This window comes from Triturus cristatus, chromosome 8 (genome assembly GCF_964204655.1).
Source record: "Triturus cristatus chromosome 8, aTriCri1.1, whole genome shotgun sequence".
Taxonomy (NCBI): Eukaryota; Metazoa; Chordata; class Amphibia; order Caudata; family Salamandridae; genus Triturus; species Triturus cristatus.
In genome coordinates this window covers 676,569,631-676,585,782 of record NC_140591.1, presented here as the reverse complement: position 1 = coordinate 676,585,782, position 16,152 = coordinate 676,569,631, and positions in this window count along the sequence as shown.

Here is a 16,152-nt window from a genome sequence, read left to right as displayed (position 1 = left end):
GGATTGCCCGTGGTGCATTAAATATTACTATTACATAGCTACAAAACGGAATGCTTCCTCCAACCCCCATCCAATATCAAGCAATTTTAAGAAAGATCTTGTTCACTCAAACTTTGGGAAAGGGTTATCTCTGCACTGCAAAGGCACATACTACTCTAACACACCACAGTTATCATCTCAAGAATGAGTGCACACTGTGTGTCACATATAACAGTTTCTTCACCTTCACATGATGTGTAATCCAGCTGCATTTGCTGAAAATCTAAACTAACTGAATGTCTTTGTGGCAAAAACAAAGACAAATGTTGCTCATTTTCAGCCATACAATGTGAAAATCAATTCAAATTTGATTACTAGAATTTTACTTGAAGTATCACTTATTCAATGCAGGTTTAATATTACTGTGTCACAACAAAGTCACATCGCGCTCACTAGGTATTTGTGTACTTTTTGGAATGTGAAAAACGTTTGTAGCAAGAAACATAACGCCAATAAAATATTAATTACACTTTAATTTCTGTGCAAAAAGCCTAAACATCATTATTCCTTATATGCATTTGCTTATTTCATTTTGTATTTTTGTATAGCCCTAATCTTAACCCGCTAAACGTCAGTGGCTGAATACAATTGTTTTTTTTAAAAACAGGCGAGATCAGAATCTCTGAGAAATACACAGACCTCCAAAGGAATAACAAGGCAAAGAGAAATTCGAAGCAGGTGCTGCTTATCAAAAGAGATTAGGAGAGGCGGATGTGTATGAGACAAATAATGATAGCAGAACTGAGCCTAAGGAAAAGGGAATGTGACAAGTCATCATTTGCCAAAGGTTAGAAGGAGTGGATGACTGAGTATTATGAAGCTTATGAAGTTCTGCCACATGTCCTCCACATGAGGCATTACTCCTGAGTTTGTCACACAGAAATACGTCGATATGAAGCATACTGCTGTCAAGTGTACTTTTCCATATGCCTTTGTTTCTTTGATTCTTTTTTTTTGTTGTTGATTTTTATTAGGATCAAAAATTCGCGTTACAAATACATAGATTTAAAGCAATATTGTTCACGCACCAACCATAAATACAATGGTAATAAATACATATTTCATAGCCTTTTATATCCAAGGTAGGTTAAAAAGACAGTGATGCCACTCCTCGACAGAGAGCCCTCAGCAAGAGAGAAATAAAAGAATAAATACAATAAGCACAGCTGCCTTTAGCAATGAGCAAATCAAAGTTCATAAAGTGCCTTAAGTGCATAGTGTGGAAAGAATAACAAAGCGCCATGATCGAAACAATAAATCTGATCCTGGTTTTTCAAATGAAAAAATTACATCACTTTTACAATGTCCATTCAGCCTATATAAAAAAGTATCTGAAAATAATAGCTTTCATGTATTTTTAATAAATGACCACTATGCTAGCTCTTCTACTAAATGCAGCCCAAATATATCTGTAGGCTGGGGGCTAACGTAAAAGGAAAGGTCTATATTTTCGGCAGGCCGAAAATATACATTAAAGAGTTAGCTGTGTATTTTCAAAGAACTCTGAAAGCGGATGGAACATACATTAATTGTTTTCTTGCATTTTTCTCCAATTTAGCATTAAACAAATCAATTTCTTTCATCTGACACGAAGCCTAGCCACCTGCATGTCATTTTACATAATCAAATGTGTTAGATTTAACAGCATGTTTAATTTATTTTCTTAGAAGAAAATGTAGGTGCATTTTGCAATTGACTAAAGGGTGACAGATGAAATTATGTACTAGAAACTGCAAAGGGAACCATGCTGTTAAGCTTCTAGAGAGTGTGCTAAGACGGACTTTTTAATCTGCGATTATCTGAAGCAAGCCTCTGAACAACTTGTAGAAAGGTCATGCTGTACTTAAAAAATATACTGCAAAAAAAAAATGCCTTAGCCTGCTGTAGCGGGGTGGGAGAGAGAGCACATCCAAAGATCAGCAATTTATTTATTGAAACAAAAACGGAGACCAAATAAAGAATACATTAAAATAAGTCATTGGTATAATTGAGGTGATTTTAACAAGTATTTGGATTTTTTGTTTCCACAACTCCATTGCACTACAACCTCAACAATGAATAAAGGCAGTGAATAATAATAATTGAAGAGTCAGATTGTCATAGAATTTGTGTCAGGTTAGCAATACTTTTTTTGACACAGAACTGATGAAAAATCCTTTTTAGTATTAACAAAGCGACATAGTAATTTGCATTACTTTACAAAAAAACGTGTGCAGCACATAGACATACCATGCATTACTTTGCATCAGGTAGGAGTTGAATTGGTGCTGCATGGGTGTTCCCTTGCATCTACCAGTGGAGGCTCCTCCGCTAAGGTGGACGAGTGTCACCGCACTGTTCGTTGAGCAGTGCAAAATAAAACTAAAAGGATAATATATAACAAGTAGTTATTATCATTTTATTTTGCTCTGCAACACCGGGCGGGGCGGGTGAAGCTGGCTTGCCGCAGAGGGAGCAGGAGTGGTTTGCACTCCCTCCCTAAATGCTCATGATGCTTTGACCTGCCCTCTAAGGCCGGCCAAACAGTCATGCCCAGTTATCATGTTCTCCATGGGGCTGTGTTGCACAGCCCCATGGAGAACATGCCCAGCCTCCGCAGGCACTGCTTGAGCGGCCATACAGGCCGCTCAGACCAATCATTGGCTGGCAGACTCCAGGCTGCAGGCAGTAGCCGGGAAGAAGACAAGAAGACAGAAGCAAGGTATGCACCGGAGGCAGAGGAAAAGCAGGTACGTTTCTTTTTTTTGTCATCCCTCTGACCCCCCCACCCTACCAACCCCGTTAAAAGGCAGCCACCACTGGCTTCTACCCATGGTTTTTGATGCAAACCCACATTTAAAAAGACTTGCAGACATGGGTTTTGTGCCAGAATGGTGCACTTGTCTGAGGCTGGCTTAACAAGGAAACATATCTTTATGTCCTCTTGTTATTTCCTCTTTGCATGTGTACTGTAGTCAGAGGAAATAGCGTCAAAGAATAATAGTAAAGTACCCGTTTCAGAACAAAAACTATCTTGCCCCTTATGTAGGCACCTTTGGACTATGGTTGACTGCAAGGTTGGTTGCTTGGTCACTACGCAGCCACAAGTGCACCAGCGCATGGAGAGAGCAGAACTACACCATTTCCTTGAAGGAATGGCACAACTCTGCACTCTCTTGTTACAAAATGCAGTCCAGCAACTAACTGTGCTGAGTTGTGTGAGCTATTTGAAGATATTCCCCTATATGTCTTGTTACATATCAGCACAACCTTTGAAATTATTAATACGTTAGAAAGTAATGCTGTACTGTGATGTAGTTGCATGAACCTATTCTTCCCTAACAGCAGCATAGGATGCCTTGGGCCAGTATGCACACTAAACTGTGTACTCTGGCCCAAGAATGGTCATGTGTGACAAATTTTCAGCAGTACCTTTTGTGTTAACTAAGAGTAACAAGGACCATCTCTGTTCATTCATTTTTCACAAAATCAAATATATATGTATGTATAAATAAAAACAAAATCCAAAGTGTAAAGTGACTTGTGCCCCCGTCATGCACCGTGTTGTCATCAATGATGTTGCGTCCTCCCTCCCCAAGCCTGTTAAAGCCTTGTGGACCCCATCCCTGGGGTAAATAATTTTAAAAAGGGGAGTGGGGCATGCACCCACCTCTCTCTGAGCCTGTTAAGACCCCGGAGACTCCATCCCTCTGGGCCGGCTCATACACTTTGTCCCAGAGAGACCACTCCAGGACACAGTAGTTTTCCTGCCCGCACAAGCCTGGACAGAGAAACATATGTTTGCTCCCACTCAGCAGGAGCATATTTACAGCTCCCGCCGGGTGAGAGCAGGCATGTGTTTCCTGCTCGCAGGAGCACTGGCTGGCAGGGAAGGGAAGTCTGCTCTCACCTAATTGGAGTTTTGAAAATGTTTCTGCTGGGTCGGAGCAGTCATTTGTTTCCCTGCCTGTGCTTTTGCGGACAGGGAAACTCAAATTGTTTCCTCTCAGAGGGAGCAAGCAAAAACATCTCCTCCCTCTTGGAAGCAGCAAAGCTGGCTCCCAATGCACCCAGAATGGGTGTATGCGGAAAGCAGGCAAGTCCACTGGGACCTGCGGATCCTACACAGCCCCATTTCTGGGTGCCTCAGATGAGCACTGGGGCACCCATCTAAGGTCTTGGGGAATGGGGTCCCTTGGGGCCATATAGGCATTTAGAGGGAGGCCGCATGCCCCCTACCCTTCATTAAAATAAGTGCCCAGGGGGATGGTGCCTCCAGGACCCAAGGTGGCTTGGAGAGCTGGGTGACATGCCCCAGCACCATCAAAAAGGCCCTGGGGATGGGCTACCTGGGGCCTGAGTGATCCTGGGAGGGGACCCGACACCTCTTCCCCCTACCAAAAAATAAAGGACCCTGGGATGGGGTCCCTGGGGCCCAATGTGGCTACCCCTTACCTTAATTTAAAAGAAAGACCTAGGGAATGGGGCCCCAGTGGCTGCAAAGGTTCCGGAAAGGGGGGCTGCATGCCCCCTCCCTAATAACATTTTTGAAAAGGGTGCCTCGGTAAGCACCGGAAAACCAAAGTGAACAATAAATTAGCATCAGGAGTTGCTCCAACATGGAACACCCTGCAATGCCCTGCAAGGGCTTTTTTGTTTCTTATTTTTTTTAACTTAGGGCTGCCCCTAGAATAGGACTGTTTCCATGGGGAGCAGGGTCAAGGCTGATTTGCATATGACTGTGCCAAACTGGAATAGTGTCAGAGCAGAAAAACAACCAAAATATGTGATTGGTGGTAAATGTTTCATTTGTTCAGCATTCGGTCCATCGTCTATTCTTTATGCATTTATCACCCTAAGTGGGAAGGGCCCATGATTGCTATGCCACCAGATTCAAGATAGCCTTGCTTTTGAGGGGTGATACCCTTTAACTGGTGCTAGGATGCTTGTTTCTGGTCCAGGCAGGACCTGCCTGGCAGTTCAGACAGGATTGTTCTCATTGGGAGCAAGGTCAAGACTTATTTGCATATGGCTGGGTCAAAGCTGTAATGGTGTGGCCAGCACAAATAAAATGGATGAATGTTTGATCTGTTCAGTATTACATCAATCATATGTTCTTTTTGCACCTTGAGTAGGGACTGGCACAACCAAGCAACCCAGTATATGATGTAAGAGAGGTGGGGGAGCAGTGAGACAGAACTACTATGTTTGTAAACTATAGTGGAGAATAGGTGAGAAAGCAGAAGGAGCAGGTGGTGGGACAAGGGTGAAGGGAGAGAGCAACATGTATTCAGTGTAGTGGGGCAGTAGCACTGAGGGAGACTGGAAAAGTGTCATGAGAAGAGAGATGAAATACAAGCCAAACATATTAATTCAACTGATAACATTATTCGTACCTTCAATTTTATTTTTAATTAAATTCCTTTTAAAAGAATACCTAATTTCAATAAAGTGTGTAATAATATTTATTTTAATTATTAAATACTTTCTCCCTACTAATTACATTATTCCCATGCTTGTTGGAGAACAAGCCAAATGTCTACCTCTTTTTGTGATTGTGTTCAGTTCCTCTTCATCAGCAAATCCACCGCAGTAAAAATCTCCTTTGCTAAGATTTTGAGGGGCAGATTTATAAGCACTTTGCGCCACTTTTACGCCGCCATTGCGTCACTTTTGTGACGCAGCTGCGGAGCAAAACCAGCGGCAGGCTGTGGGGTATTTAGAACGTGACGCATCTGGGAGATGCGTCACGTTGTAAAGCCCTGCGCCAGAAGTAGGCGTTCCAGCGCAGGGGGGGGGCGTTCCGTCGCAGGAACGCCTCCTAAAAGTGGCTGAGTGAAATCTACAAGAGCTTTAGAGCCCATGCTGCGTCAAAACCCAGGCGTAAGGATTGACGCAGCATTGTGGAGATAGGGCACCCCAGAGCCTTGCTGGAGCTGCGTCGCGCTTGCGACGCAACTCCAGCAATGCGCCGCCGTTACGGCACAGATGCGTCACGCATCTTCCCGTTTTTGCCCCATGGTGCGCCGCATTGTAAATGCGGCGCATCCATAGTGGTGAAGCCATGACGCAAAATAACTGGCGCATCCCTGCTGATATGCAGGGATGCGCCAGTTATTGTAAATCTGCCCCAGAATGTTTAAGAAAGTATTTTATGTAATATCTATACACTCTACTGATGGTTAAAATCACATAGACCAATATCTATTATTCAAAGCAACTTCAAAGGGTGAAAAGCTCTGTAGGGGAAAGTACCTTAAAGTGGTGCTGTGAATGTCCAAAGCAAACAAGATCTGTAGTATATGCTTCATTAAAATGCACCAATTGGGTAGCAGATGTACAGATCCACGGCAGATTCTCAAAGGTTTAGACTTATTGATGTATATGCATAGTTGCTTACTTGGCCCAGTGCTACAGCTTTATTGTGAATGAGGGATTGGGAGGATATTAGAAGTTGCCTATTTTGCATTAAAACTCCAGAGTTATTATTACAGTTTTTCACTGTAGATTCAAATCTAAGATATACATTCTTTAAAAAAATCTCCTCCAACGCTCCTGTCCAAAAACAGACCACATACAATGGAGTAAGACATCATTTGCAAAAATTGATGATATTTGATTCCTAACACTTTATTATAAATTATATGGAAAACAAATTGGAAAATAAAACTATTCTCTGCACATTGAGAAAAACAACTAATTACAATAAAGAGATATACAAAGCTAGCTCTAGTTTTTAGAACTCTATATCCAGAATCTAAAAAAAGTTAATACCATGGCCTGCAGTGTCAACCTAGTGCTTATTAACCAGATTTTTATGATGGCTGTACCTTTCCCAAAACATTTTAAATCCTAGTTCCAAAGTTTTACAAGACTACCAGCAAATCTTGCTGCTGAGGGCAAACGTTGCTTCCCAACATGAGTTAATAAGATTTTCTTTAAAATATCATCCCATATTGCTTTACCCCAAGAATGTCTGAACTCATAACAATTCAAGAATAAAAGGTGTATCCTCAAAAACTTGCTCTTGGTTGACCCAGCCTAAGGAGTTTAAAAAAATAAAAGTAGACCCCCAATGTCTATTATTGCATGAGGAGTTCTTCTGTCACTCAAAATCAGACCAGATCTTAAACCTTCAGCTAACATCAACCCATGGTTTGGCAGCCAACTTAAATGACCCAGGGGAATCTGACATAACCCACAATGTAGAAAGAATTATCATCCTCAAAGATTCCCCCAGTGAAACTGCCCAACTTTTAGAATACCTAAGAACTCCAGTCTGATTTGATTATGGAACTAAATTATAGGAGATGAAAAATCAAATGGAACGCTGTGTGTTGAGTGAAGACTAACTACAGTGGAAATTTCCCTGAATAACCAATAAGACTATGGCCCTTGTTATGATGTCAGTTGGTCCAACCGCCGCATTAAGTTGCGTGGCAGTAAGAGGCAGCAAATGGATGGACCAACCAATGATTCTGATGGGATCAAGGAGCCTGTCCGGTCAGCAATCAGGAAGTTATCTCCTGCAATGTGGCGGTGCCTGCTCAGGCACCGCCATAGGGATTACGATTTCCCTTTCAGGCAGCCTTTCAATGGTGGTCTGACTGCCATTGGAAGGATGTCAGAGATGGACTTTGGGGGCCCTTAGCAGAGCCCCCGTCCCTCGCTATGAGGCCTGGAAGACACCCGTGGTGTCCCCCAAAACATCCATGCCCCTGTGCCAGGCACCACATGCTGCCTGGCACACGGGGTATGGATGAGTGCAAAAATTCATTTTTTCAATGTGTGTTGTGTTGTGGCCCTTTTTTGTCCACTGAAAAAGCAGCAATGGAAAAATTGATGTTTCCGACTGCTTCATGGGCAGTCGAATCCAAATTCGTCAGATGGAACCACTACTACTAGTTGCTCGGCTTCCATTCGAACACGAGGCCGGTTGGGCGCTCGTCCAAGTAGCATCGTAATCAGGGCTTATGTGTTTTAGATGTGATCTATTTTTATAAAAAGATCTAATAGTGCTACACTGAAAATGGGACCTCTTACCCTTCTTTTGTGGATGCAGCACTTTCTATGCTCAAACACCACCCCTTCTGATTTGTTAACATTTACTGTGTGCTTGTTTGAATCCTTAAAGTCCTGTTAGGCTGTGAGCATTTTCTAAAGGCTCTGTGCTGCATGGCTGAGCAAGATCATTTTGGGAGCCTATCTTTGGAGGGAATGAATGGGCTTTGGCAAATGCTTCACCGATATGACATGCAAAGAGAGTAAATAAATTGGGAGGGAGGCTACGCCCCTGTTTTAAACACAAGGCAGCACACATGGAAAAAGCAAAAACAAGGAGAAGTAATGCAACTGAAGACCAGGTTTAACCTGGTTTTAATTTTCGGGCTGCCTGCTATGTACACTGCCCTTGTACATAGGGGGCAGCTTCAAAATCAATGGGTGTTGCGGTGGGACTGCTTTTAACTAACGTGTGTTGCGCCGTGTCACGGACTGATTTGGGTGACACAAGAGCGTGTTTGTGATCTCTGTACTATCTGTGGGGCTTTTATTGGGGTTGGGAGAATTTTTAGCGAACTGTACTGGTTTTGGAAGCGTTCTAGCCTAGAGAACTGCAACAGACTTTTTAGAAATTTTACACTTACCCGCACTTTAAAACTTGATCCACCCTCGCGCTTGCGAGGGATAGAGCACTGGTAACGCCTTGCTGAGAAGTATTTTTTCTCACTTCCGGGTGCCACCTTAGCGCCGCCTTTTTTGTTGATGCTCTAGTGGCTCGACCGACACAGCTGACCCTCTATTTAGGAGGGGCCATGCAAGCGCGCAGTCCTAAGACTGCTTTTAACTAACGTGTGTTGCGCCGTGTCACGGACTGATTTGGGTGACACGAGAGCATGCTTGTGATCTCTGTACTGTCTGTGGGGCTTTTATTGGGGTTGGGAGAATTTTTTGCGAACTGTTCTGGTTTTGGAAGCGTTCTAGCCTAGAGAACTGCAACAGACTTTTAGGAAATTTTGCACTTACCCGCACTTTAAAACTTGATCCACTCTCGCGCTTGCGAGGGATAGAGCACTGGTAACGCCTTGCTGAGAAGTATTTTTTCTCACTTCCGTGTGCCACCTTAGCGCCGCCTTTTTTGTTGACGCTCTAGTGGCTCGACCGACACAGCTGACCATCTATTTAGGAGGGGCCATGCAAGCGCGCAGCGCGCGCGCACAGCGGGCGCGCCGGTGGCACGCCAGAGACGCGCCAGAGGCAAGCCCGTCTGCGCCCGTCCGCGCCTCGGTCCCACCCAGCATCAGCTACGCTGTTAGAACCGGTGTAAGCCCAGTGAAATATACTAGGGAGCAACTACTAGCCATAAGGAACAAGGTCAGTGGGGGGAAGAAAGTTACTGTGACGCCACAGCCCAACCTGGTCCTTGAGTGTGGCCTGATTAATTGCCGTTCCTTAGCAAAACATTATCAGGAAGTCTCTAATTTGGTGGAAGATCTGCACTTGGATGTGCTATTCCTCACGGAGACGTGGTGTAGTAATGACTCTTCGGTGGAACTAGGGTTTGCCTTCCCGGAGGGCTATAAGATCTTCCACAAGCCCAGAGCTACTGGACGGGGTGGAGGGGTCGGGGTGATGTTTAAGGACACTTGGGGCTTCGCCCCTTTTAAGGTTGATGAAGTGGCGGGCATCGAGCTACTAGGATTCTCCCTGCAAGAACAGAGAGGGAGGATCCTTACAGGGATGGTCAGTTATAGACCCCCAAGCTCCAACACTCAGTACCAAGCGCTCCTGGATGTCATTGCGGCCCAGTCGTTGACCCACTCAAGAATGTTGCTCCTGGGTGATTTCAATATGTGGGAGAATGGTACTTTAGACGGCCACTTAAGAGATCTCAGGGAAACTTGTGAGAGTTTTAGCCTGCATCAGTTGGTCCAGCAACCTACCCATCAAGGAGGGCACACTCTGGATCTCCTGTTTGCTGATCTCAAGGAAACTGAGGTGGTTAACATTCTACCTCAGACCTGGACCGACCATTCGTTGATCCAGTTTCGGATCTGTATACCTGAAGGAAAAACAACTAGACTGCCTCCTGTTACATATCGTATGGGGAGAGACTGGGCAAAACTCATGAGGAGCAGGGTTGAGCCACTTTTTCAAAATTTGCCTCCTTTTGATCCTCATGAGTCAGTGGCCGTAAATTACCGTCTGTACCAGAATTACATTTTTGATGTATTAGATCAGCATGTACCTTTGAAACGCCTGAAGGCCAGATTAAAACATTCTGCACCGTGGTACACTGAAGAGCTGAGTATCATACGTAGATCTTGTCGACAGGCAGAAAGGAAATGGCGCAGGCATTATGCTGAGCACGATAAAGTGGCCCTTAAAAAGGTAAAAGCTCAGTATAAAGAGCTGGTGGCTAAAGCCAAGGCGGACTTTTTCATCGACTCCATTATGTCAGCACCAAATAGCACCAGAGCCCTTTTTAAGATCATTAGAGACCTCTCTAATCCCACTAAAGCAGGGAAATAAAGTGGTCGCGTCACAGGCGCTATGCGATAAAATCGCCTCTTATTTTGAGGAGAAAATCGCAAATATTGTAGGGGGGCTAAATATGTGCGACCTTTCCCCTCCAAATGCTAAAGGACACACACCCCCGGAAGAACTAGGGGCGGTAACCTCACTGGAGCACTTTATACCACTCACTAATGAGTTGTTTAACAACTGTGCACAGAATGTGAGGTCAGGGTCTCCATTAGACCCCCTATCCAATAAGATCTGGAAAGAGCATGCTCCGGCTTTGCTCCCTCGGCTGTGGCAGATATGCTGCCAATCTCTGGAGGAAGGGGTGGTGCCTGAAACTTGGAAGCTGGCAGTAGTTAGTCCACAACTAAAGAAGTCTTCTCTGGACCCAGGTGATCCTGCTAGTTTTAGACCCATCTCCCTGCTACCTTTTCCTATAAAAATCATTGAAAAGGTAGTGAGTAGATCTCTCTCTGGGTATCTGGAGGAGTTCCATCTCCTGGATAAGAGACAGTTTGGCTTCAGACCAGGTCATGGAACGGAGACAGCTCTGGTCACGGTGTTGGATAACCTTCGGATGCGTGCTGACAGAGGCCTTTCGTCAGTACTGGTCCTCTTAGATATGTCAGCCGCATTCGATACGGTAAACCACCGAATTCTGTTGAATAGACTGGAGCATTTGGGAGTGAAGGGTTGTGCCTTGAGATGGATACAATCTTATCTCACAGGGAGACAACAGGTGGTTTCTCTGTCCCCTTTTACCTCCAGTAGGACCTTGGTGGAACATGGGGTCCCCCAGGGATCGGCCATCAGCCCCATCCTCTTCAACATTTATCTGCAGCCCTTAATCCCGATTATCAAAGCGTACGGGATCGATCTTATTAACTACGCGGACGATACCCAACTAGTGTTCTCACTGGAGGGAAAAGGTGCTTTGACTATGGACAACTTCCAGAATTGTATGTGTCAGACTTCGGACTGGCTCAGGGCTAACTCACTGCAATTCAACGGAGGCAAGACTGAGGTGATCTACTGCCCCCCAGAGTAAGAGATATGCCTTTTGATCTCAGAATGGCCCCAGAAGTGGAACCCATTGTCCCAGTGACAGCGGTGTGGAATCTGGAGGTCATGTTTGACAATGACCTTCAAATGGCTTCTCAAGCTAAAAAAACTGTGGGGGTTTGATTTGCTCTCATGAAAGCCCTACGGCAGATTCTATCTCTCCTGCCTGTGGAGAAAAGACCTTTGGTGGTCCGTAGTATCATCCTAAGTAGGCTGGACTACTGCAATTCTCTGTATCTAGGAGCTCCTCTTTACATCTATCAGAGTCTGCAGAGGGTCCAGTCTATGGCAGCCAAATTGGCGCTGAATAGGAAACGTGGTTCCTCAACTACGTTGGCGCTTCAAGAGCTTCACTGGCTTCCTATGAGGGAAAGGGTCAAATTTAAATCCCTGTGCATTGTCTACAGAGCGCCACACGGTTTTGGCCCTATCTCCCTGCAGGAGAAAATATCCTGGTACAAACCTCAAAGGACTCTCCGCTCATCGGATGCCTTCTTGCTGAACACTGGTAGAATCAAGAAGGCCAGGATGGGAGGTAGGGCCTTTAGTACAGTGGCCCCGCGACATTGGAATGAACTCCCTTTGAATATTAGACAGGCTAACTCCTTGATGGATTTCAGACGAAGTTTGAAGACTTGGCTCTTTCCTAGGGAGGGGCACATGGCCTCCTAAATTCTCCATTCCTTGATCGGCATTAGCTTCTCTATCTCTCCTCGTCTTTTTGTCTCTGATGCTACACATTTGTTGGTCTAGAAGTTTTTCTCCATCACAGTCCGAGCCTTTGGGTGATAGTTGCGCGTTATAAGTACAAAATATAAATACAAATACAAATACAAATACAATGCAGCACACATGGAAAAACAAAAACAAGGAGAAGTAATGCAACTGAAGACCAGGTTTAACCTGGTTTTAATTTTCGGGCTGTCTGCTATGTATGCTGCCCTTGTACATAGGGGGCAGCTTCAAAATCAATGGGTGTTGCGGTGGAACACCCATCGCAACACCCACTGCCTACCCCTTTCACGCTAAGCATAGCGTGAAAGGGGGCCTCAATTACAAGGCAGCGTTAAGCCACGTTAAGCGGCTTAAGGCTGCCTTGTAAATAATGCTAAGCCCCTATCGCCACCATAACCTCGATATAAAGTGACGTTGTGGTGGTGATAGGGGCTTCTACATATGCCCCTGTGTTTTGAGTAACTTTTGACTGGTTTGAGCTGAAAGTGCAGCAAATCCACAAATATGCAAAATGCAGTGGTCACAGAATTATATATTTTCTCTGGAACTACCAGACTATTAGTGATGGCATTCTCCCCTTGCACCCTATGAACATCCACACACTAAGCAGTCTGCTTCCACCTCAGGGAATACTAGAAGAATATGTGACTTTTTGCCTTAATAATATATATTTTTTTGATCTTTGAAAATTCTTGCTCTACTTAGTCCAAGGACCAACACTGTTATGAGGCTGCTCATGTGTCATACAACTTCATGCAGAAAACATTCACAAATAAACTAAGCATTGGAAAAGGTAACATGTTAGCAGTCAACACCACGCATATTCTCCGTGGCGTGAGAGTTCACTAATGGAGGTGTACTGCATGCTAGGTATGAGTATATTGCTTTTGAGAGGGAACACATAACATCGAATCCAACACAGCAAAGTCAGTTATTTAAAGCTTTGAAAATGATTGTGTGCTTATCATTGCATGCCTGCTTACTCTGCTTCTTCGAAAAGAGCCATGAACGTTTAGAAAGAACTAAGGGGCATATCAGCAACACCCGGCGATAATTATCGCTCAGCGCTCTTAGCGTGAGGATAATTATCGCCGGCTAGCGTGGATTTTTATCGCTGAGATAACGTGCTATTAGCAACACTTATCTCCTCAGTGATAAAAATCCTCACACTAACTGCCTGACGTGAGATTATCGCTGGAAACCCAGCGATAATCTCACGTAGTGTGGCGTTAGCTTGCTGATAGGGACTCACAAATTTAGCCATGATATCCACCTTCCATAGGATATCATGGCTAAGTCAGTCCTGAAGCAGGCGTAAGGAAAGTAGCGATAACAGGGGTTATCGCTAATTTTCCTGACACTATGCTTCATTGCGTGGGGCTTGATGATAAGAGAAATGTCGCTTAGTGACATTTCTCCTGTCATGTTAGGTCAGGAAAGCCCACTTTGCATCTCATTAGAGATGCAAAGCTGGGCATTAGGAATCCTGACGCTAAAGCAAGGTTTCACGCGTTAGCGTGGCCCTACTAGTTAGGTGATAAAATGATCGCCGCTTTTCGGCCAAAAACGGCCGCAAAAGCGGCGATGATTTTTTATTGCCTGCTTGTAAATATGCCCCTAAGTTCATTGGCGAACAAAAAACTTCTTGTATATGATGGCAGATTCTGTCACATACTCAGTGATGACATTTATCTGTTAGAGGAAATGAAGAATATTTAAATGACTCAGACTATATCCACTGTTAACCAGTGTAATAATGTAAATATCCTTTCAACCTACTTTCTGAGCAGCTGCTGCTCTCAGTTTTAAATGGTAATCTTTAGATAGTTAAATGTGGTTATGTGTGCCTGTTTATATTTTGAATCTGACAGAGTTAAACGATGAGTCTATCATGTTCATTGTTTTTTTATAGTTGGCATTATCCACGCTGATTTGAATTAGATTCGCTCCCTTCTGTCTAATGGTCACCTGTGAAGAAGGTTAGGTTGTTAGACCAACTCTTTATCTGTTTTGGTAAATTATTTGATTGTTGCTTGTCACACTTTATTTATTCAGAACAAAGTAAGGAAGGATTTTATGGTGGACCTGATGTGAAGTTCTGGCATCATTTGCAGTTAAGTATCTTCCTGGCAGCAAATGAAATCCCTGATGGATGGGTATCCATCATTGCTTTAAAATGCAGTCTACCAAAATTTAAATGGCATTACTATAGTGGATAAAGTGTAGTTTAAAGAATTGTGGATGAGCTTGTCTGTGAGTCTAGGAACCTGGATAAACAGGATGAGTATTAGGTTGTTGTCATGGACTCTCAACTAGAACTAGACCTGCATGTTTAGTATTTTGTGAAGTCTGCCATCTATAATCTCTTTAAAAAAAAAGTTCTTTTCCCAGTGAATTTCTTCTAGCTGCAGGCTCTTCTCATTGTCCAACCAAAACCATTTGCTTCTTGCACCCTTATCTTCCACTAAGTAGTTATTTACTGAATTTATTGTTACTGCTTGCACTTAAACAACTTTGGGAAAGGATTCTTTCTAAATAATAGACTGGAATAATTTGTGAATATTTCCACTTTACAAGCTTCTTGCATTTGGCACGTGGTGTTTTATATTGTAATATTCTAATGGTAGAAGTGATACCATTCATTCTATTGTACTGCTATATGCAATCTTGGTACACACTTCTCAACTTGGAATTTTCATAAAATTAAAGAAAAATGAGAATGCTGGTAATTCCTGAAACGCAAAATGGCTGTAATGTATTACCTGACTGGGACTTTCTGAGTGTAATGAACTGAGAATGTCGTATTTGATCTGTGCTGACGGCAGGGTGAGAAGTCCCTTGTAGAGGTCTATGTGAGATTATTATTGACCGAATTCCTATGCAAGAAAGAAACCTTCAGACTATAGAGCCAGATCTGAAAAGAAGAGAAAAAAATAATGTACGTATTAAATATGTTTTCCGTTCTGTGGTCAGTTTATCAATATACATCAACTACATTTTCCTGCATGCTCTCCAAAATCTCAGCTGTATTGGCCATTAAAAGGAGACCAGAATTTGTTGAGGGGGATATTTTTTATGTATTTAATCATCACAAACTATGTACACAGATGGTAGTGTGCATCTGAGAGAGATCACTAGTCGGGTTCCTTTTGATTGAAAGAGTCGTGCTCCTGCGTTCATACCACAATTTACACTTCAAAATACAACTCATAAAAGATCAAGGGCATATTTAAATGCCCATTTTTGCCGCTTTAGCGGCCGATTTCAGCCGAAAAGCGGCAAAATAAACATCTCACTATTTTCAAGGACACGCTAACGCGTGTTTCCTTGATTCTGTAGCCGTTTTCTCTTCATTTTGCATGTCAGCAATTATTATCGCTAATGACATGCAAAATGGGCGTACCTCATAACGTCTGCATGATGTACATGACAGACACACCTTCGCACTATTAAAAATGCGGCCTCAGCGATGTAAAAAACCACGCTAACTGCTGTTATTGCATGAAGTTTATGTCTGCAAACAGAGCAGAAGTATTTAAATAATCCCAAGGGACTTTTCCCATCTTGATGGTTTGCAACGTTCAAGCAAACTGCATAACTGATCTTAATTGATTCTGACCATTATATAAAACAGATACATCACTCTGAACAATATCAATAACAGATGAAACAATATTATCCAATGTATAAATGTGTGATGAAAATGTATTGATGCTATTGTCAACCACAGCCAGGACTTTCTCTAAATTGTCTTGATCAATTTGGCGCAGACAAAGAGCTGCCTCAATCTGTGAAAGTTTCCAAATTTCATTGTAA